Consider the following 24,667-nt stretch of genomic DNA (forward strand, 5'->3'; position numbering starts at 1 on the left):
TATATGAGAGGCATGGGATACATACTGAATAGTTTGAGGGTTTGAGAGTGATGGTAGCTAATGGATGCATCTTCAAATGTGATAGGAAGATTATAGGTCTACCCCTAAAGATCAACAATTTTCATTTTAAAGTAGATTTTTATGTTGTTAAAATTGGTGATACAGATTTGGTCTTGGGTACGACTTGGTTACATGACATAGGGGAGTTCACTCTCAATTTGAGAGATATGGAGATGAACTTTCAATCAGAGGTGAAGACCCATATACTTAAGGCCATTCATGATAGTGGGTTTAGGATGATGTCTTGTAGATACATAGAGAACTTGTTGAGACATGACCAAGTTGAGTGGGCAGCCCATTGTACTTTAACATCGTCATAGGGGTAGCAAAAATTAGAAAATCACGTAGACATATAGGAACTGAGAATGAGGCACTACAATATTTTCAATGAAATACCACCAAGTAGACCTCCAAATAGAGGTATTGAGCATATTATTAAGTTAGAGGAGGGTGCTAAACCCATTATGATCAAATCCTATAGGAATCCAAAGAGATTAAAGGTTGAGACCGAGAAAACCATCAGGGAACTACTTGCTATAGGGAACATTAGATCAAGTAAGTCACCTTTCGCTTCTTCTATGGTTTTGGTGAAAAAGAAGGATGGAAATCTTGGGATGTGCATAGACTATAGGGTCCTGAACAAGAAGACTATAAAAAATAGTTACCCCATCCCATAGATTGATGAGTTATTACATGAGCTACATGGAACATGTTTCTTCTCCAAAATTTATTTGAGATTAGGCTATCATCAAATTTGAGTCAGAGAGAAGGATATAGAGAAGATGATATTTATATGTCATTATGGCCATTTTGAGTTTGTAGTTATGCTATTTGGGTTAACTAATGCTGTAGCTACTTTTCAGTCCACAATATATAGGGTTTTTTAGCATTAGTTTAGGAAATTTGTGTTAGTATTCTTTGATGACATCCCAGTGTATAGTAAGACATGGGATGAGCATGTGTGGCACATAAAAACTATGTTGAGCATTCTAAGTAGGGATTCTTTGTAAGCAAAGAAGTCCAAATGTGATTTAGGATTATTAGAGTTTTTATATCTAGGTCACATTATTTGTGCTCAGGGAGTATGCATGGATCCTAAAAAGATTCATGCTATTATTGAGTGGCGTACTCCTATAAACTTGATATAGTTGAGAGGATTTTTATGGTTGTGTGGATTGTATAGGAGGTTTGTTAGTGGATATACCAAGAATTCAACACCCTTGATGAACTTGATGAGGAATGGGGCTTTCTTATGGACTTTTGAGGCACAATAATGTTTTGATAAGTTCAAGGAATTGATGACTTCTTGTTTAGTACTAGCATTACTAGATTTTAGAAAACCTTTTGAGTTATACTTTGATGCATCTAGCAAAGGTGTTGGAGTAGTGCTTATGTAGGACAAGCACCCAATTGCTTGTGAGAGTGGGAAGTTTAGAGGGCCTGAGAGGAGCTTTAACATTTATGATAAGGAAAGGTTTTCCATAATGCATGTTTTGGCCAAATTAAGGTAGTATTTAGTGAATAGAAACTTCAACACAAAAATTGATCACAATAGCCTGAAACATTTCCTAGTGCAATGAGATCTTAATGATAGGCAACATAAATGGGTAAGTAAATTATAGGCATACGATTTAATATTACCTATTCCAAGTGGGCACATAATGTAGTAGTAGATTCCTTGTCACAAAGATCCACTTGACCTTGATGATAGATATATCAGAGGAATGGAGACATTTGATCCTTGCAGAGTATGCAAAGGATACATGGGCATTAGGATTGATAGATGGATTGATCCAAAATAGTGATTTCACCCTTATGAATGAGGGTGCATTTATTTGGTGTCAAGGTCAAAGGTGAAGAGGATGGTGTTGAGAATTTATCATGACTCACCTATGGAAGGACATCCAGGTTTTAACAAAATCTACTAGTAAATTCATGAGTATTTTTCTTTGAAAAGGCTCAAAGATGAGGTGTTTAAATATGTTAGAGACTGTCCAACTTACCGGTAGGATAAATAGGAGCACTCTTATCTAGCTGGCTTACTGAAGCCACTTCCAATTCCTAATAGGAAGTGGGAGTATTTATTAATGGACTTCATCACAAGAATTTTCAGAGCCTAGGGTGGAGACTATATATATGTTATTTTTGATTGGATTAGAAAGTTTACCCACTTCTTCCCAATCAACACTACATACACTACTACAGAAGTGGCAAATTTATTCTTCAAAGAGGTATTTAATTTGTATGGTTTACCTCAGAGCATTTTTAGTTACAAAGATAGTAGGTTTATGAGCCACTTCTGGTAGGATCTGTTCAGATTTTGCGCAACAGAGCTCACTTCAAGTACTAGCTACCACCCCCAGATAGATGGTCATATAGAGATAGTGAACAAATGGGTGGAGGGATACCTCAGGAATTACCTAGTAGGGAAACAAAAGGCTTGGGTTAAGTGGATATATCTATGTGAATTTTGTTATAATTTCACTTATCACATGTCTATCCAGATGTCACCATTAATGGAAATAAATGGATATGAGGCACCAAGATTCATGGATTTGTTGCTATCAAATAGTAGAGTAACCAGTGTTGAAGACTTATTACAGGAGAGCCAGGACATTGTCAAGGCTCCTAAGGATAATATCACCAATGCATGGAATTAATAGAAGCAATATGCTAATCAAAAGAGGACTTTAGGTAATATAGTATATTTAAAGTTGCAACCTTATCATCAATCCACTCTTAAGAAGTGTGGTTTTGAAAAACTTAAGCCAAATTATTATGGGCCTTTTAGGATGATTAGGAGACTTGGAGAGGCGTCTAATGAGTTGGATTTACTAGTAGAGAGTAGAGTCCATAATATTTTTTTATGTATCATGTCTCAAAAACATATTAGGACACTAGACTATTCCTTCTATAGTACTTCCACCCTTGGACAATGAGGGGAAATTGGTTTTAGTACTAGAGACTATCACTGAGTTCAAGGAGAGGAATTTGAGGAGACATACTATCAAGAAGAACTTTGTGAAGTGGAAGGACCTACCAATAGAGGATGCGACTTGGGAGAATGAATAAATTTTGTAGCATACAGAGTTGAGATTGCTTGGGGACAAGAAATTTCAAGAGGGGCAGACTATAATATCCCCATCTTTTTACTATCCCAATGGAGTTCTTAGTCTTTACATTCCCTGAAAGCTAAGTGGAGAAATAAGGAGAAATTGAATAAATTGAGTTCTTATAAAGTCATTAAATAAATTAAAATTAAAAGGTGACTTTATATTAAATTAATTTAATTTTCTAGAAGCACAACTAATTATTGTATTGGAAGGGGGGAAGCTTCTAGAGAGTGCATCTTCTAGAAGGACAACTAATTATTGCCTTGGAAAGGGGGAAGCTTCTAGAGAGTGCAATTAAATAATATTTTATTTCATTCTGGAAGGATGAAGGAAAAGAATAAATAGGGAAGGCATCCTCATTATTGAGCATTGAATATGTTGCCATCTACTTTTCTAGATAGCTTGTGGAGCCAAGGGTTTCTATAGTTTTTATATTGATAATTGGGAATGAACACTCCTATTGATTTGCATAACTGAGATGGTGAAATATCTTTTGAAGGGTTGCGACTATTGGAGAAGACAAACCAGTTTTTTTATTGTGTCAAATTTTTGGCCTAGGGCCAGCTTTGTGGAGTAAGGAATAGGTTGGAATTTTCTATAGTGATTTGTTACAAGAAAATTCATGTTTTTATAGCAATTCCAAGTTTTAATCTACTACATTTTGTATTGTTTGAGAGTAGATATTTAGGGCGTTAGTAGGGTTTGTAAAATCTATTGTAATCTGATTTATATTAGAGTTTATATTAGAATTTTTTTCCCTAATGTCTTATTGATGTCAAAGTATATTATCCTATTTGTAATTAGTGTTATTAAAAAAAAAATTGCATCTCCATTGTTAATTTGTTTGGTGTGTTCTTTGGAAGCATATTTATTAAATTTTGGCATTAAGAAAGCAATGAAAATTTATATATGCAATATATCTCTTGCTTGCAAAGTGTTTGACAAAATGTCAAACAACTGAAGTATAAAAGAATTTAGTGTTTGAAGAAGTTATAACCGGTTGATGTTATTACAGATAATCTAATCAAAATAAGAAAGAACAAAAGAGTGAGAGGTATCCATAGTCCGAGGAAACCTGATATGGGCCTATGAAAGAATTGTCAAATTGGTAAGATGGGAAAGAAAAGCTTCAAAAGCAAGAACCATCATTCTCAAGAAGTCTTGGAGCTAGTTAATATAGACTTATGTGGACCTATTGGAATAGAGAGTTACATTGGAGATAAGTATTTTATTCTTTTTTTTTTATGATTATTCTAGAGTGATGACTATAATTTATCTAAAAGATAAGTTTGAAGCATTTCAAAAGTTTAAGTTTTATCTGGTAAGAGTAGAGAAAGAAACTATAAAAAAGCTGAAGTGTTTGAGATTAGACAGAGGTGGTGAATTAATTTTTAATGAGTTCATTGAATTTTGCATTGACAAAGAAATTAAGAGACAAGTACCAGCCCTCGATACACAAAAACATAATTGTATTGCTGAAAGAAGGAATAGATCCATCATGGATTGTGCAAGCAATTTGATGATAGAAAAAAGTGTTGCAATCAAATACTGGAAAGAAGTAATAAGTAATATAGTGTATACGTTGAATAGAGTATAGCAAAAGAAAGACTCAAGTCAAACTCATTATAAACTGTCGTATGACTACAAACCTAATGTAAATTACTTGAAAGTATTTGGTAGAAAATGTTATATTTTGAAAGAGTCTAGGAAATGTAAATTTGATGTCAAAGGTGATGAAAGAATATTCCTAAGATACTCCTATCAAAGTAAAGTATATAAATATTTGAACTCATGAACTCATAAGATCATAGAAAGTGCACATGTAAGAATTGACGAGTTTGTAGAAAACAATAAAGAAGAGAGCAACAAAGAACTTGAGGACTATGTAAATTTTTTCCACTATGAACCTGATACATTGCCAAATCCAATTAGAAGTCAATAGTCTTCACATCCTAAGTACCCAAAATCTCTAAAGGCTACTAAGTTGCAGCTAGTACAACCCAAGTCACAGTTTGAAGGACCCGAGTCACAATTAGAAGCTACCGAGTTGTTTCCAGAGAAAATCAAGTCTGATGTGTCCAAGTCAAAGCTAGTGGGACCCAAGCTTGACATAGAAGATCATGGAGAAGCTAGTGAAACAAGTTCTAAATCCAAAGTACCTATGTTAGCATGATATTTTAGAAGGAACCATGCAACTGATCAAATTATTGGAGACAAGCTAGATGGAACAATGACAAGAAAAAAATTAAAACGTACATGTTTGCATACTGAATTTGAACCTAGATTGCTGAAAGATGCTTTGGATAATGAAATTTTTATTGAAGCTATGAATGAAGAGATAGAACAGATAAGGAGGGATAAGACTTGTACTCCTATTCCTAGACCCAAGGATAAAAATGTAATTCACACTAAGTGGAATCCTGAAGGGAATTCTTGAAGAGGAAGTTTACATAGAAAAACATGAAGGTTTTGTGGATCCTAGAAAAAGAGATATGTTTTGTAAATTGCACAAAACATTGTATGGTCTCAAGCAAGCTCTTATAACTTGGTATGAAAGACTTCATAACTAGTTGATAAAGATTGGCTTTTAAAGAACAAATGATTAGACCAACTTGCATATCAAAGGACCAGAAAAGAAGATTATGTTAGAAGAAATCTTTATGGATAACACATTATTTACTAGAAATGATGACTTATGAAAATATTTTTTAGAAGAGATGAGCAAATAATTTGAGATGTTAATGTTTGGAGAAATAAAATTCTTTGTTGGATTACAGATTCAATAGAAGAAATATGGTATCTACATTACTCAATCCAAATATATAAAAGAGATACTAAAAAATTTGGAATGGGAGATTCAAGACCATTTGGAACACCTATGTCTACCGGGCATAAGCTTTCCAAAAATGATTATTCCAAGGAGGTAGATTAGACCACATATAGATCAATGATTGGAAAACTACAATATGTAGTGCATACAAGGCCTAATATTGCATTAGCAGTTGGTATGGTGGCAAGATTCTCAAACCTAAGGAAAACCATATATGTAAATCAAGAGAATCATGAGGTATCTAAAAGGTAGTGAAGACTATGGATTATGGTACAAAAAAGGAGGCACTTTAGATTTGAAAGCCTGCATAGATGCTAGTTGGGCAGGAAGTGTTGATGATAGGAAGAGCACTAATGGTAGAGCATTTTTTCTTGGTAAAAGACTAGTGTCTTGGACAAGTAAGAAGAATTGAATTTCTTAGTCTACAATAGTGGTAGAGCATGTAAATACAATAGTTAAGTATCAAAATGTTATTTGGTTCAAGAAACTATTGGAAAGTATGAAGAAAGAAATCAAGGATCTAATGGTTATCTTCTGTGATAACACCAGTGTAATTAATATATCAAAGAATCTATTGATACATATCAAAACCAAGTACATTGTTATAAAAAGTATTTTTTAAGGGAATAAGATCAAGATAAAGAGGTAAGATTGGAATATGTGAATACTAAACAAAAAATTGCACATATATTTACAAAGCCATTATTTAAGAATGTATTTTTGTATCTAATAGGTAAGTTAGGGGTCATTCCCCTATCTGAGGCTCACTAAATGAACTTTAGTCATGCATCAACTAGAGCATGTTGAAGATCAATCAAGTTGATGCAATATTAAAAAGGGCATATTTCATATGAATCAATATATGACGTATACTTATATTCTCAAAATATTGTCTTTGGCATGAGATGTCAAAGAGGGAGAGTTTGTTGTCAGATCATAGAATTTTTCTAAAAGGGGAGAGTATATATTTCATAGAAAAATTATAAAGGGAGAATTATTTATAGAGATGTAAAAGAGGAAGAACTTGGTCTAATATGAAAGAGATAGAGTTTGCTAAAAGAGGGATAAACTAAAGGTAGAGGGAGTTCACATTGATAGAGGGATTTCTCAAGGATGAGTATGAGAATGGAAGTAAGGATATGTTCATTACTTTATTATTGCTAGCTAAAATTTCATTGTATTATGACATGTTGTTTTACCATCAATGCCAAAGAGGGAGATTGTTGAAAATAATCAATTAATTATGTATTGACTTTCATGTTACATAACATGTCATATCTTTACTAGTCAGTGTATGCTAAGTTCACTCGGGTGATGAAGATAGTTTCCTTTATCTACTAAGCATTCTAAAGTTTGCCAAATTCAGCATATAGTGTCTACTGAGTTCACTCAGGTGAAAAAGGAAAGCTCACAAAAGACTGAGTGTTAAGTAAGCTAACTCCATTATGAAAGAAAGCTTATAAAGATGCAATATTAACTAAGTTCACTTGATTAACACAGGAAAATCTTTTTGAATTTAGTGTCTACCGAGTAGGGTCAGCTAACAAAGGATTTTCTTGTTTTGGCTTATTGAATTTAATAGATTTGTCTGTTGGTTCTAGCTAATTGAGATAATGAATATTAATTATTCTAAGTTGTATTCAAGTCGTCTTGAAAATGTGTATGATATAATTATAAGGTCAAGTTGAGGATTGAATGTATGCAAATGAATAGAAGATTTGAAGATGCTTAGAGGAAGAGAATTACATGGATAAGAAGAATATCTTTGTTCAGCTGCAAAGATAGATTACAAGCCAAAATTGAGATCTATAATTAGAAATTTAGTTGCATCCTCTGACAAGGTGATATTTCTAGATTGAAGTGTCTAAAGACCTCTAACAAGGCCACTCCTAACAGGGTGATTAAATTCTTAAATAGGGTCACACCTAAGAGCATGTCTTCTAACCTTTAATAGTGTTGGCTCCTAACAAGGCTCACTTCATAAGAGTGAAAAATAGTAACTATTTTCAATTGGTAGTTTTTCCCAAATTAGATTTCCACGTTAAATCTTGTTGTCACTTCTATTCATGTTATTTCTTTTATGTGTATTCAAATACTTGTTAATTAAGGTTAAACATAGTTAATATCTTAACTTTTGCATGTTCAATAATTTTTGAGTTTTAATTTCTATTTTAGTGCTTACTGAGTTACAACATTTACTAGTGTAAACCAAGTGCCTATGTGTTCACTAACCATCACTATTTTTAGTAAAGCTTACATTATGTACTAACATCTGAGAGATCTGGGATTTATTTTAGTGATAACTGATTCACCCCTCCCCTCTTAGTTGCTCTTCTTATATTTCCAATAGCTTTTAACTCTAAGGTTTGGTCTTCCTCCTCCCTAATCCTCTAGGTGAGATTATGGTGTTTTGGGAGTTTATGGGGGGTCAAAAGACTTTTGACTATGCTTGCCAAGGCTAGAGGCTGAGCCTTGCCTAGACCCATGTTTGGATTATATGCATTGTGTTGGCCAAGGCCATATGTATTGTCTTGTTTGGTCCTATTACTTTACTTACTATTCTGATTGGTGTGGATGGCCTACGTTTGTTCACTTTTTCTTATGGTGATTTGTTGTCTTAGTTTATCCTTTTCTTTGTCATTGAGTGATTACTGGAAGTTTTAAAGGTCACACTCTAGTCCTTTTTTGTTGTTTTTGGTTTAAGTCTACATCTATTATGGGGGCTTGTCCCAAGTCTTTCAACACTAGGAACCTTAGACCATTATGCTTCTAAAACTTAAAAGTAAACACTAAATTGTGTAGGATGCCTCCTGTTACTCGAAGCAACCAACGTGGTAGAGGTCGTAGGGCGAGAGGTGGTAGAGTGGGACCGGAGGAGGGACCACCTCCACCTCCACCATCGAACCTGAACCAGGACATTATAAATGCACTTCAAACTTTGATCGATGTAGTTTAGTAGAGAGTAGTACCTGTAGTTCAGCCAGTTCAGTAGATTCCAGTAGTGGAAGCAGAGCACCTGGAGGAGGCGGACCCAGAGTAAGAGAGAGGACTAGGAGTCCCCCACTGAGACAAATTGAGGTTCAGGGTGAGCACAAGGAAGAGTCAATACACCAAAGAGGACCCCCACTTTACAGACCTCCTAGACATATAGAAGATGAGATCAAGGAATTGATTCAACTCAGGCTACCACTATATACCAGTTCCACTGAGGGAACAGGAGAAGAGGCATGGTTACAGAGCTGGTGCTTTGGGTTACACCCTTATGGGAGTAATCTAAAGGCATGCCTAGTAGTTCATCAGTTGAGAGGAGATGCCTCCAATTGGTGGCATCAAGAGGAGATCATAGGAGGAGTGAGGATGGAAACCCTCACATGGGAATCATTCCTAGAAATATTTTGAGAGAGGTACTTGTCAGAGCATTTCTGATAGAAACAGATAGAGGAGTTTCATTCTCTTTATTAGAGAGGTCTTACAGTGGCTCAGTACGAGAGCAGGTTTCTCGAGCTCCTTCCTTATGTGGAATACATAAAGGACAAGAAACTATGAGTACATCACTTTATCATGGGTCTAAATTTCTCACTTTAGGGCCCAATACGGATGGCCTTCCCTACCACCTTTAGATAGGTAGTGGAGATAGCACTAGTTGCTGAGGATACTCGAGGTAGGCAGTAGTCACGGGATCGATCTTAGAACCAAAACTCTACTCAGTAGAGACACCCTTGGAAAGGGAAGCAGAACTATACACCAAGGTCCTCTAAGGGCCAACAGTCTCAGCAGTAGTAGTAGGAACCCTCACAGGGTTATTAGGGCTCTAAGCCCAGGCAGTGGCAGTCACAACAGGATTAGAAAGTACATACCTTATAGTCACAGTCAGTGCAGACTCAAAAGTCTTCCAAGGGTAGATATAGTGGGTCTAGCAGGTCAGGAGGCCCATGGTAGTCAGGATCATAGGATACAAAATATCATACCCAAGAGCCATGCTACACTTGTGGTGGCATGGGTCATATAGCTAGAGAGTGTCCATAGGGACAGTCATCCAGTGGTTAGGGAGGAGCTTTTTCAGAGCCAACAGTTGGAGACATGGGCAGATCCCATAGAGTTTTCGCAGTGGTTGACAACTGCTAGACTGAGCATTAGGCTATAGTTATTAAGGCTACAAGTGGAGTTGGTCATCTAGTTAGCACTAGAGCCTATCCATATTATTGCCTGACAGACCCTAGCTCCTCGAGGTCAAGAACTGGACCAAGTTAGGGTCTAGTGAGAATGTTACGATGAGGTCACGATTTCTTGGGAGGATGCAGCACAGATGCGATCTGAATACCCTTATCTCTTGATGAACTCCAGGAGGAAGTTCATGCCTAGTGGGAGAGGATGTGAGGCCTCGCCCTAACCCTTTGTAGCCTTTGTTGTTACTTTATCATTTTGATACTCACGACTCAAGATGTCGAGACATAATTAGATACTTGAACATATTATATTATTTTAATATGTGTGATGTTACGTTCAGATATTTGATGTTTGTCATTTAATGTTTTATGTATATGTATGTTGATGAAATTAGTAAATGTAGGATTGATACTTTGATTTAAGAGATTTTAAATGGTTAAGAATTAAGTAGGATGAAAGAAACCCTGATTGATGTATGTTTCAATTTATGTGAATTTCTGATATGTATATATATATATATGTGTGTGTGTGTGTGTGTGTGTGTGTGTGTGTGTGTGTGTGTGTGTGTGTGTGTGTGTATGTGTGTGTGTACATGTGATTTTATGGGACTACTGATGTGTGCAATGAGTGTGCAGATATTTTAGCCAAGAAAACTGACAGAGGGACATAACTGATCTCTATGTGCTAATTTTGGAAGCCTTGTTGTTCCTAATTCAAGTATTTTAATTATGAGATGTATGTATGTATTTTCCTGTAATCAGTGAATGTTAATGTTTGTAATTGTGTTCTTTTAGTGTCGCTTGACACTTGTAAATTGTTTATGCTCTTCAGCGTGCTAGTTAGGGTTAGCTATGTAACCCTTGGACCTAAGTCATATTAAGTTAGTATCTATTGCTAATTTGGTTCTTAATTGAGTTTATTCATCCTTAATCCAGATTAATGCTTAATCTGCATTTTAGAGTTGTTAGATGGTCCTAATTATTTTCTAGTTTTTGTTTGGTCCCAAACCTATTCCCAAGGCTTTAAAACATGAAATATTTATACCCAAGGGGTATGGGTATGGGTTGGGGGTCTTTTCCAACCCCTAAGCCCCTTTTATTGACTTTTGAAGTGTGCAAAAATTGACTATGGCTACCATGAGTTGCATCACCTCACCTCCACTTAGTGTTTAACCATAGTGTGTGTTGAGTTAGGAGCTTCTAGATTTGTAGGTGGGTGGGAGAAGTTATTTCTCCTTTTGGTCGGTGAGTTTGAGGCTTATTTAGAGGCCCTTCTTGGAGTAGTTGAGGTCGTTACCCAATCTCTACATTTAGAGAGGAGTCTTGGAATATTGAGGCAAGGAAGGGAAAAGCTCTACTCAAACTTGTTCATATGCCATTACCTCTTTGTGCAGGTACGAATTAACATCTCCCTTGTTCAAATTTTCATTCTTATGCTACTTTGTTGTTGTTTGAATTCTTGTATGTATGTTGGGAAGATTTGAAAACCATGTTTTTTTGGAATGTTTTCCTTTCATGTTTATGTTTGAATTTTGAGGTTTTCTTGTATGGGTGTTTTGGTATTACTCACCCTTGGATAAGGCAGAAGTGACCAATTTTGGGAAAGGTCTTTTTAGTTGGACTCCAACTAGTGTAGAGTCTCTTCTCAGGATGAGAAGAGGGAGAGAGGGTAGGGTGTTATGGGACCCTACCTGTCAACACAAACCACATATGAGTTTTGGTATGTAAGAATGGAAGAATGGAAGTTCTTGATTTATAGCCCCGATTGGGCACCTAGTTTGGTGTTGTGTCTGACATCTCCTATTGGAAAAATCCACCTTTCCCTAGTTTTGATTCATTTTGAATCCTATTGTGAAAACCTTGTATGAATATGCATGTTTGATTATCTCTTGGTCATTCTTGTTGTCACCTGATCAGATTATGTTCTCTCCACGGTTCTTAGAAATGTGTTGCAAAAATTATTATGGAACCCTTGATGAGGGTCATGAATGAAATTCAATTAAATTGTTGTAATTCAGGATTGGAATCCTATGTAATTTTTATTTGAAACTTTGTTGTAATGGCAATGAAGCCAGGTTTTCTTCTTGGTTCTTTCCCGGCTGAGCCTTTGAATCAGGTTTGCCAATAAAAATGGTGTTTGAGTATAATTACTTATCATGTGATTTAATTGCAATTTTTAATTAGATGGTTGCACATTAGAAATAAGATGTTATGATGATGGATTAATTAAGCAAAATTATCTAGTTTCCTTATATGTTCAAAATGAAAATTATGTTAAGGAAAGAAGAAAAGAAAATGGTTATGGTTGATAGCTCAATTCAAGTTGTTTAAGATATCAATTAATCTTGAATTATTGTGTCACAATGATTAATCTATGTTTTAAATCCATCCAAAAAAAAAATACGTTTTGAAAAAAAATGCATTGCCTTGTAAACCTTACTTAGAAAACTTTTGTTAAAAAAAATGAGTTTCAAGAGAGTAAAAACTCTGTCTTTTGTATGGGGGAAACAAATTAAATGGCCTTTGGTAACAAAGAATCAAAAGATTCCCTAAAAATCCCTTTTTCTTTATTGAAAAATTATATTAAAAAATAATAATAATAATAATAATAATAAAATAACTATCAAAAGAAAAGAAAAGAAAATATAACTAAATATCCCAACTTACCTAGAAAACTTTATTGTCAGCAATTCACTCCCTTCTCCCTTAGACGTTAGTTTGGAAAGGCAGTTAAAAATAAATAAAAAAATAATCTTGCAAAGTGTTTGGTCATCACATGGGATGACGTCACCCTCTGTCCCCTCCATTAATGTTTGCTGACCATGAAAAGGATTAAAATTTGTTTGAAATCTCTTTGCAAATTTGGTCACCTTTCCTTTACAAACTTTGGCCTATGCATGAGTTATAAGTCCATGTCTACACTTGGAATTGCATGGGGCAGAGCACTATCCCAAGGACAATGCTCCTTGGGAAGCACTGCCCATGGAGTAGGGGTAGGGGGGGAAGTAGAGTGTAGGGGTAGTGTTAGGGGTTAGTGTTAAGTTAGTAAGTAGGTTAGTTAGTATATTATGTCATGTTAGTTAGTTTTATTTTGTTTTTATTTTGTTATTAGTTTTTAGTTAGTTGTTATAGGTTTGTTTAATTTTGTCATGTAAGTTAATTTAAGTGAAGTTAGCTAGTGTAAAATGTAACTAAGTTGCTTTTAGTAGTTAGTTAAGTTTATTTTCAATTGTAAGATAGTTTGAGTTAGCATGTTAGTTATAAATTAGTTTAATTTATTAAAATTGTTTTTAGTTAGTAGTATATATTATGTTTTATAGTTACTTTATGTTATTATTAATTTGTTATTTCTTTTAATTAGTTAGTATTTTTAAATATATATATTTTAATATAGTTTAGTTGCAATTATAGTTTTGATTTAGTGTTAATTGAATTTGGTATTTGATTTGTGATTGTATTAGAATTAAAATGATACATTTAGTTTTGATATGAATTAAGTATCATATTAAATTAATATTAATTTATAGATTCTATGATCATTTAAATTAGTATAACTTTAGTTCTATACTAATATGAATTTTTAAACTAGTTTAAATGTATTATTGATTTATATTTAGTTAGTGGGTATTAGATTTAGTTAGTTGATATTGAATTAAATTTAAATTTAATAAGATTTAGTTGATATGTTTTAGAGTAGTATTAGTTAGCAAGCATTTTATTAGAGTTGTTTTAAATTTTCATTTTTGTTTTGCAAAGTTAGTTTATGTTTTAGTTAGTGTTCTAGATATTTAATTAAATGTAATTTTGTTAGCTTTAATTGAGAATTGGATAGTAATTGTTAAAATTAGATTCTAATTAAAGCAATTTAGATTAAGTATAATTATGTAGTAATGTAACAAATGTCGAGATTAGATTTATAACGAGAGTTCAAAATTTAACGATGTATTCCTCCACTAGAGTTTTAAACTTAAGATGAATTGTAGTGAACCTTCACTTCTCTTGCAAGAAATCAGATTAAAACATAGAGCATTTTAATTATAAATTTTTAAAAAAATTGTGTGTTTTTACCCACGTAGTTTTGGCATGACAGTCAGCACCTGTTAATTACTACTTTTCTTAATAAAAAATCAATTGAAGTGTATATTAATTTAAAACAATGTTACTTCTAAATAGAAAGCAGTAAGTCTTAGACATATGGAAAGAATGACATGTCTAAAAATATTTCAAGAAGAGGTAAGAATAGAGAAGAAATGGAAGGCAAGTTGGAAGGGAGGAATTAGAGAGAAATCAATTGGATTTGAGAAATTGTTGATGAACCAACATGTGCACTTTAGGTTTCTTTTTCTTTCTTATCCAAATATTTTCATTATGTGGTTCAAAGATGAATTTTTCAGATTTTTTTTAATGTTTGAGATTATTATTATGCATATGATACAAGTTAGTTTTTGATAGTCAAACATTAGCTCTTATCTACAATTGACTGACTAGTTATATTTCCTTGTTGCATATCATATTCTTCATTTTTCATCATCAGTCCTGTACAAATTTTGAAACAACCATTTTTTTATTTGCAATGACTATGCTATTGCATTCTATTGCTAAAGAGAGGGGACTAACTACTCTAGTCATTGTTGTTGGCATTGATCTATTTTGTCTTGTCATAGAGAAATGCACTCCAATATTTCTAGGCCTGCATTCTTAGTATTTTAATCCCCAATAGTCTTATCTAAGACACCCATTGAGGATGTTATGTATTTTTTATTTTCTTCTATTATTTTATTTCTTAAAAAAATACAATAGTTTTGACATTTATGATGATCATGTCTCTTGGAGTCAAATTGGATTTTTTTTTGTCCTACCCTACATTTTGCCTAAGTACCAACAATAGGGTCATTGATTGCTCAACATTTCAATCTTCTAGGTCCCCAATCACCTCAAACATGCTTCCTTAAATTGCTTCCTTGCTGTTTGAAAATGAAGCCTATGCACATTTAAAAAAAACTTATGTGCATTGGATCCCACCATGACATCAATTATTGCTACTTTTGGTGCCAAAATTACCTACTTTTCTTTCTATGCATTTGTTTAATTGAGTGTCATTTCTTATAAATCATAGTGATCTAGTTCCTTTTACTCAATTTCAAAAATAAGATTTATTGTACGATCTGAAATTTTCACATCCACTATTCTTTTCATTGTAGTTTATTTAGTTTTAAACTTTTTTTTTACAGATATCTTATGATATTTTTCATTCAAATAAATAAATATAACATTATATTTATTTTGAAATATTGATTTAGTTGAATGGTTAATTATGCATTTTTAATTTAATTTATAGACAAATGAAGTTGAGATGATAATGGATGTTTTTAAGAAAATATTGGGTTATGAGACAGTCATGAAAGATTCTTTTAAATATTTGATTTCTTTAAAAGAAATAACATATGCTAAATATTAAAATTATTTGAGTCATTTTGGTTCATATCTTTTTTTAAAAATTAGAAATATTTGGATAGAACATAAAGTCTATATTTAAAAGTATATGCATCTATACTAAAAATCTATTGATTATTAAAGGTTGACCAGATGATGGGGGTTTCACTTTAGTTTTTCTTTTTTGCTATATTTTTCACATATTAAATTAAACTGGTTAATTGAAAATCAAGTGGGTAAAATAAGTTTTCTCATGTATTATGAATCATTTTTTGTATTGCTATATAAGGGATCCTAAATGTGGAATAAGAAGGAAGGGTAGAAATATAATGTAAGTGCATTTAATTCTATTTGCTAGTTTTAAATTACATTCTATAAGTAGTCTGGGCAAAACCACTTTTTTCATGTATATTCAATGCATGGTTAATTGTCTCATATCCCTGCCACATCCTTGTTTATGTTCATCATTTTAGGAATATATACAATTCTAGTTGGTTTCTGGACTACAACAGATCCATCTGATCTTATCTGTCATGGTTGTTGAGCTTCTTGAGTATAGTCAAGGACTTCTTTGTCTTGAGAAGAACCCCAAGGGAGCTAACCACTCTATGATTTAGTGGTCAAGGTACTTTGGTCACACTCCCATCTTGATTTGTAGATAGATACTTGTTCCAGAGAACATGGGAAAGGGACTTGTAGAGGGATTGATGTTCAAGAGTATTTTTGTTCTATCATGTATATGGTGTGTTTATTCATGGATTGATCTTTATATCATTTGTACCAAAAGTTAGTCTAAATAAATTACAAAATATAAGGTACACTATTATTATGTAATTATAAATTATTCAAAAGTTAATTGGAATTGTTGACTAATAATACTTTAGATTAGACTTATGAAATTTTCCACATTTCTAGTTAGATGATGATGTGGCATTTTTAGTAGGATGCAAGTGCTTACAAAACATAAAGTACAATATTATAATAGTAATAAAATCAAAGCAAAAATATAATTGCATTGAGAGGCATAACCTACAATGGTAGAATGGAGGGAATTGAAGTGGTGTGATCGTTTTAATGTTAACATTTTCATATTAAAAATTTAAGGCTGACTATTAACTTTTTAATACTAAAAATTTAAGCCTTATGTATCGTTGCATCCTATAAAATTAATGATATAAAATAGAGAGTATACATTTAAAAAAATATAAATTTCAATAGTTAAAAGAAGATAGAGTAGAGTGACAATACAAATATAGTGCAGAAAAAATACAAATAAGGTAAGTTGATACAATCATATTCAATTTGCACATGCAATCTCTAACCATGTATTCTATATTTAATGCCTTTAAAGAAGAAAGGTTGATATAAAAATTACCAGAATGCAGGAGAAGAGTGGTTTATTTAGCAAAAGAACAACTGCAATCCTTGCCATAGTACGGTCGATGTCCACAATGGATTGTTCAAACTCAAGAATAATATTAATACCCAAACACATTACAGAAGTACTCAGAGATTGAATGCTTGGGCTCACTACTTCTCCATTAAACTCCATCACTATTCACTTCACTTCTCTTACAACAACACAAATTAATCCTTTACTTCTCTTCATAATCTCTTCTACTTATTCCTTCCTTTATTATACAAGGGAGCTTCAATGGTGGATGGGTTGGATAAGTTTTAGGTTAAGTGCCAAGATGAGTTGGTGGGTGATAAGTATGTGCATTTGGATAGCTTCATGTATGTTTTGATGGATTTAATTGTGCAAACATTTAAGAATATTGTTGATTTATTTTTAATGGATAGCTCCTCTCAAATTATTATTGTCCACACATTTATGTACATGTCATTTTGAGTAGTCAAATTACCCTATCGAGCTGTTCTGATTGGTGCCATAGCCGGGTGTCACAACCCACTCCATCTGAATTCCAAATAAATTGGAAATTCTCTCCTACATGGATTCATTTTCTTGAACTATGAAATTATGTTAACTAATTTAATTATGTATTGGAGATAATGAGTCGGTTGCTATAAAAAGAATCAGTTACATAACTGAGAAAGTAATCTTACAACTGCTCCAATGGATGGAGAAGAACATGAAGACTTCTGAGAGGGAAATCGGATTGCGACAGCATCAATTTAATCTGGGATAATGAAGGCACTTGGGGAAGAAATTTTTTTTTGGTGAGATCCACGAGAACTATGACTAGTGGAATACAAAGTTCCACTCCTATTTACTGCAAAATGCAACGATTGTCATCAAGATTGTTGATCATCGCGAGGATGGATGTCATGGTAGTGCAATGGATTTATCTCAGGAGGCCTTTGAGACAATCACCATTCTTGCAACTAGAGAAGTTTACATTGATTTTGAACTTTTCTCACTTAGTGTTGAAGGGAACTCGAGGCACAAGAAGGAGCTAGAGGAGAAAATGACATTCAAGAAAGGAATAGCATTATTTACCAGGTTTTCCTGTATTCACACTATTCACTAATCTAAATTCTTTAAGTACAATTAAATGAAAAAGATTATATTAGGTATACTAGATATGGTCTTTGATTACTAGCATAAGCATTATTGAATTTGAAATGGACTGCTTGTCAAGCATTGTTTCATCCATATAAATTGCTCTGTAGAATATCTATTTTAACCATCATTAGGAACCCTTGGCATAAGGTATTGTACAATGGTTGAAAACATATCATAGTAGTTCCATGGTTAGGATTTGTATTAAGATTTAAAAAAAACAAAAAAAAAAACTTGTTTGATTACACCTTCGTATACTTTTGAAGTGCCCAGATTCTTATGAGGGAGGCTATACTTGTAAATTCTTGACTCTTTAGGGAAGCATCCAAACCAGGATTATATACCAACTACATGAACCATACCTATAGATCCCAAGTTCTTTAATGTGTGATCTCTCACTATTCTTTTGGAAATTTATTGTGAGTTGCATGAGCATTGGTTTGAAATACATATAATGTTGGTGTCTTTCATTTACTCACATGCATTGTCTGAATCCATACATTACCACTGCAACTCGGTGAATATATTTTTCTATAATACTATAAGGATTGTGATATAAATACTTCCACTTGGAAAAATAAAATGGAAAGTCCATATACAAGTCAACATAACTTGATCTGAAGAAGCTCTCTCTACTGATTCTGCACCTTTCTTGTTTGTAAGTTTGCAAAAATTTAGTGATAAGTCTTTTATTGCACTGCTTTGCATACATTTTGTCTAAGTTTTGTTTTGAGTTGGACCATTAAATTTGTTTCCTTAGATCAAGTCTCAATAGGTGTAACTTTCCTTAAGCTGTGCCAATTTCGTCAAAAACATTGTATGGGATAGTCTACAACTTTATGACTATAGAGATAGCAAACTATGCTCTGTTCTTTAGTTTTCTTCTTGTGTGGTGTGTTTATAGTTGTTTTTACCTTGGAATAGTGCTATTTTATGGATGAAAGCTCATAATTATTTAGGAGTTTTAAGTATGCTTTCATCTTCTTCGTTATTAAGAGGAAATGGAACTTTGGCTTAAGCGTACCTTTCAACATCAACAGTCTCATTTTGTCTCTCTAAATTGTGTATTGTGAAATTGTGTATTGTGACTTTCTCAGAGATGAGATGCTTTAGTAGGTGAAGACTTTTAGTCTTTCATTGCTACCAACTGCTGGCAAAGGTTAGCCGAACTTTTTTTGGTCCTTTTGTAAAGCACATTATTAATCATCCACATGTTGCATGAATTTCCTCATTAGGCTTTGTTACTTTAAATCCAATGTTGAGGTTTGGCTGCCCAAGTTAATCTCTATGGCACTTTGTGCATTGATAATAATATTTTCACAGTGTAGATGAGTGCAAGTTCTATATAAAATTTCTCTGTGGATCTATGAGCCTCGGCATTGGATAGCTTTCGCCTTCTGCTTGATGTTGATTTTAAATTAGTGGTAGATAGTCTGAAATTTATATAGAATTTTTTGGTGGATTTGTGGACCTGTTCTTGCTTAACAAAGATTCCTGAATGCTAGTTACAACACCGTAATGCAAATGTGATTTACTTGATATAATTGTGGATATCAGCAATCCAATCTTGTCCATTTTTTTTGGGGATAACATGGTAGGCATATTAATGACACAAAAAGAGTCCATTGTTAGCTATGTGGCTAACTTAATCTAAGCATATTTATAACATATGTCAATAGAGAATTGTTGGTAATCCTTGTATGTTGATGAGTATATGGAATTCAAGGTTGAATAAACCATTTCTTTTTCTATTTTCTTTATAAATGATGGAGATGGGACTGAAATGCTAAAGTGATAACTAAGAAAATGTTGCTTTGTTATCTTGTTGACCGATGAATGTTCCTATATTATTTGTGTAGCACAATTCCATTACTCTACTATGTTTTACTTGTTTAGACTCTCTTGTTGTTGGGCTAGGTATCTTTCATGTCAAGAAGGATTCTGGGGAAGCTTAATAGCTTCGTGGTAGGGTGGTAAAAGCACTTTTGCAATATTCTTGCCCTTGTTTCTTAGACAGGTTTTGGAACTCCTTACAACTTGATGGTCATGGTTAGACCACCTGGTATCTAGTATTCGGTACTGGTAAATCTGGTAATGAATTTACAATTTTCTTTTAATTTGAGTATTTATGTGTATGTATCATTTTAATTAAAGTTAAATATAGTTAATTAACTCATGTTGATGAGTCAATATTCAAAAGACTTTGACTCTTGTTGATTTTTCCCACAATTTATGGAGATGGCTGATGTGGCATTGGTTTTGCAGGGGTAGTCGTTACACTGGGCGATTTCCTATTGCATTCATACACCAATATAGGCATCTCCTATTGTTGTCATAGAAAATCACTAATTGGCATTATTTTTACTACTAAATCAACACTTTTGGTGTGGGATTTTTGCATTATCATGGCACCTATGTGGTGGCCGCGTGGGAGTTTCCTAGGAGGGCATCTACATTTGGAAAGAACATATCATTTCTTGACAATCAATTTTGTCCTCTACTGCAAATTCAAATTCTTCAAATTATAATTGTAGAATTGGATTAAAAATTAATTAGTGGTATTTTGCATAGACATTAATTGTATTTTAAGGGAATAGTAGGGGCTGTGAAGAGACCTTTAGATGGGCAGCTCTTATACTGAGCCCCATTTTTCACCCCCATCTCATTTTCGGAATATTATTAAGGAAAGGTCATAAAATGAATGAATGCAGAGCATTGGTATAAGTGAAAATTGTCCCTTTGATAAAATTGACCACTTAGTAAACATATACAAATTTATCTTTTCTAATAAATTGGGCAAACGTACCATATACAAATCTATTTTTGATTAATTGTTGAGTTTTTTTATAGAAATTAACTACATGGAAACATATATATATTTAGTAAAAGATATAATATATATAGATTTCTCATTGCACTATTTTTAGTGATCAATAGTGCATATTCATTTTTATCACGATTAACTTGCTATATGTTAATAGGATTAAAACTAATGAAATAAATGAAATCATTGAAATATTAATTAACTTACACAATAGAATATACAACAAAATACTTAATATTTAATTTAAATACATATATAGTACAATGTATTTATAAGTAAAAATATTTGGATGATATTAAATTTATTAAATATTTCAAATAATATATAGTGTAATATATTTTATGGTTTATTTGTTTGTGAAAGATTACCAATTTAAATCCTATTACTTTTAAAGTTATTATATTGACATTTTCTAGAATGCCTCGTCCAAGACTAGATTTTGAGAATGAAGAGCAATGGAGACAATATCGAAGAGAATATGCTTGGAATTATATGAGACAATGACATGAACAAAGGAATAATGCTCAAAGAGAGGAAGCTACAAGTCCTAGAAATGAAGAGAAAAAAATACAACACTTAGAATATGCATGAAATGATATGAGACAACGACATGAACAAATGGCTTATGTAGAAAGAGAAGAAGAAAGAAATCATCAAACCTAGCTTGGTAGAGAAAGACATGTCAAGCATAGGGTAGCTATGATAGTGGAAGAGATTGAAGAAGAAATGAAAGAAAATGCAGATGAGATGATAGCACATCGTACACAAACAAACATCTCAGGATAATCAAAATATAGTGAGAAGACAAACAAAAAGAGCTATGAACCTAGATGAGTTGGATGAAAGAGAAATACAACAAATTCAACTATGTAAAAGTAAATTGAATCAAGGACATGCTTCATCTCATGAAAATGGTGTGTTTAGTTCTGATGGGAAGAATTCTATGATGATAGATCATGTGCTACAAACACCAAATGATCGAGTAGAGGATCTTATGAATGTTGATTTAGGCCATTATAATTTACAACAAGAGTTGAAATCTCAAATAAGAAGAGAAAGACAATTGACAAGAACACAAAATAGAATAGATGAGGGGACAATTAATACTATTGAAAATAATGGGATTGACCTGAGGACATTACAAATAATGTTTCGAAATGGACTAGATAAACTGGCTATGTTGAGTATGTGCTACGTTTCTTAAGAAATTTATCTTGCAATGAAGGTTGTACTAATCCCTAAAGGCCCTATTTGTCATCAATGTCGAAAAGAAAATAATGAACATTGATTTTCAGCATCAAACAACATGGATCCCTATCCACAACCATCAGAACTTTCTAATCTCACACAAATAGAAGAAATGTTGATAGCACATACCAATGCCATTCTTCAAGTTACACATGCAACTGGAGGTCAATTTAAATATAAAGGGCACACCATAAGTTTTCTGCAAGAAGTAAGAGAAATAGCCAAAATCTTACCACATCGAATAAACGATTTACCTATTATCATTGTTTGCAAGAAGGATCAATGTGGAACAAATTATAATTCTACATTCAATAAAGAGAGGGTTTACAGAGCACTTCAATTTAAAATAAAAAATGATAAGTTATATAAAGATGTTCAATTTGATGAAAACTCACTTAGTGAGCTTACATCGAATTCAAATGATAACATCTTTGATCAGCTAAGCTTAGTTCATATGGAATTTGATTCAGATGCAAATAAATATGTATTTGCAGGTCCAATAATGAAGATGGATTAAAGAAATATTATCAATCATACTACATCAATGGCCTTTAAACCACCAAATACATGTAGAGAGATGGAACTGATTCATGCATGGAATAAATGTAGAGGAATATGGAACTATATTTCAATATCCATAAAATAATGGATATGATAGGCATCAAGCTTTAAAAAGAATATTTTAGATTAAAATTTTAATAGATTTCAGTTTTACATGTTGCATTGTAGATGTTACTAGCTCAGATATCTTTATACATATATCTAAAACAAACTGAGAGATATCAAGCTCGAGATGTTCTCAATAACTATTTATTGAAATAGGTGCCTCAAGCTTGATATCTCTTGGCATGTTTTAGATAGATGTATAAAGATATCTAAGCTAGTTTATGATTTTCTTTTCCCAATGATTTAAATGTACTTAGAGCTATTGATGATTTAAAATTACTTGGAATGGCTCATAAATGTATTCTTTAGTTAGTCACTTCAATTTTAGGGTCTATGGAATAGGTATATGGATTTTTTTTAAATTTCAAATTATTTATTTGCCTGCACCAAATTGGAATTGCAAATAGGAATATGTATTCAAATTTTGATCCAAAAATGAGCATTTTCTATTCCACCTACATAGGTGGAATTGAAAGACTATTCCTATTCCATTTTTATTTATTTTAGAAGACATAAATTTTTGAGTCTGTAAATTCCACATCGAATTCTGACTGAACCAAACAAGAATAGGAATATGTATCCCCATTTTCTATTCCAGAATAATTATTCCTATTCCCATATTTGTATTCCTGCAACCAAACAGAATGTTTACCAAAAAAACAAACAGAAAACACACCTATGATGTGAATATCAAGCGCCTCTCATCAAACAAAAATATTGCAATAATATCCTTCTAACTATGAAACTTATACCTGTCCACTATGTCACTAATCCAATTAAACTGAACCACCACATATGCCTCTCCTATACCCACGTCACCATCAAAAGCTCAGAAGTATCAGCCAAATAATACCTCTTCTTCCCTCTCGTTAATTTCCTGGACGAGCCTTTTAATGACCGATGGCGCCATGCTTTTTTCTAATGCTTCCAACACAATTGGAATGTTGGTGCGTTGATCATCTGGATCCAATCCATCAGGAAGTGATATCATTCGGATGCCATGCCATACCTGGCTTGCATTATTCGGTTGTGAGTGAAATCGGTGTTGAGGAATGTAACGAGGACGCCATCGGAGACGAGCTTCCAGGCAAGCTGCATGATGGGATTGATGTGGCCCTGGTAAGGAAGGGGGATCAGAAGAGCGTGTCCTGCCATGACCGAGCCCCGTGATTGCATCAGGACAGCTGGACGATTTCAGCGAAGGGATGCACTAAAATTAACCTTCTACCTTACCACGATAAGTGGCTCAAATTTCTATATATTTCAGGTATAGGTTGCCCTGGCCATCATGCATACAGTCTCCTACAAGAAGAATTACACCAAATGTCAGGCACGAGGCAAATTTTTCTAGTCGTGATTTCTGTCGCATTACTTTTTGCTTAGTTGGTAGTTATTATTGTCATTCATACTGCATCTCTGTTATTATTATATTATTTATGAATCGCAGAAGAACACTTAATGTTTCAGTTGGATACACTTTCTTTTTTGGGTGGGTTTTTTTCCTATTGTCAATTCTAGAAATTTAAAACGTTGAGTAAAAGTATAGTAATACATATATATTATACATTAATAATACTATTCAGTTGAGAATATATTAAAAGAAAAATAGAGAAAGCAAAAAGTAGTAGTTCAATTTTTATTGAATGGTAGAAGTCTATTTATACAATTATTTTTACAATAGATTGATTCATCAACATTTTTAAATGACTTCAAATAGATTGACAACATGCACATTAAAATAGACAAGTGGACTACTCTTGACAACTATCTGGAACTAAGAGATAAATTTACAGTTAGTCATTT

The 24,667-nt window shown here is 33.1% G+C and overlaps 1 pseudogene across 1 annotated transcript; it reads right to left on the reverse strand.

Moving 5' to 3' along the window:
* Positions 1 to 23,286: 23,286 nt before the first annotated feature.
* Positions 23,287 to 24,185, reverse strand: LOC149533926 (UDP-glycosyltransferase 86A2 pseudogene; annotated as a pseudogene). Its single transcript, XR_016356798.1, has 2 exons — positions 23,617 to 24,185; positions 23,287 to 23,493 (listed from the first exon to the last, which is right to left on the reverse strand). The product of XR_016356798.1 is annotated as a UDP-glycosyltransferase 86A2 pseudogene (transcript).
* Positions 24,186 to 24,667: the final 482 nt, after the last annotated feature.

This window comes from Cupressus sempervirens, chromosome 10, assembly GCF_028749045.1.
Source record: "Cupressus sempervirens isolate cs-2001-9-10 chromosome 10, ASM2874904v1, whole genome shotgun sequence".
NCBI classification, from domain to species: Eukaryota; Viridiplantae; Streptophyta; class Pinopsida; order Cupressales; family Cupressaceae; genus Cupressus; species Cupressus sempervirens.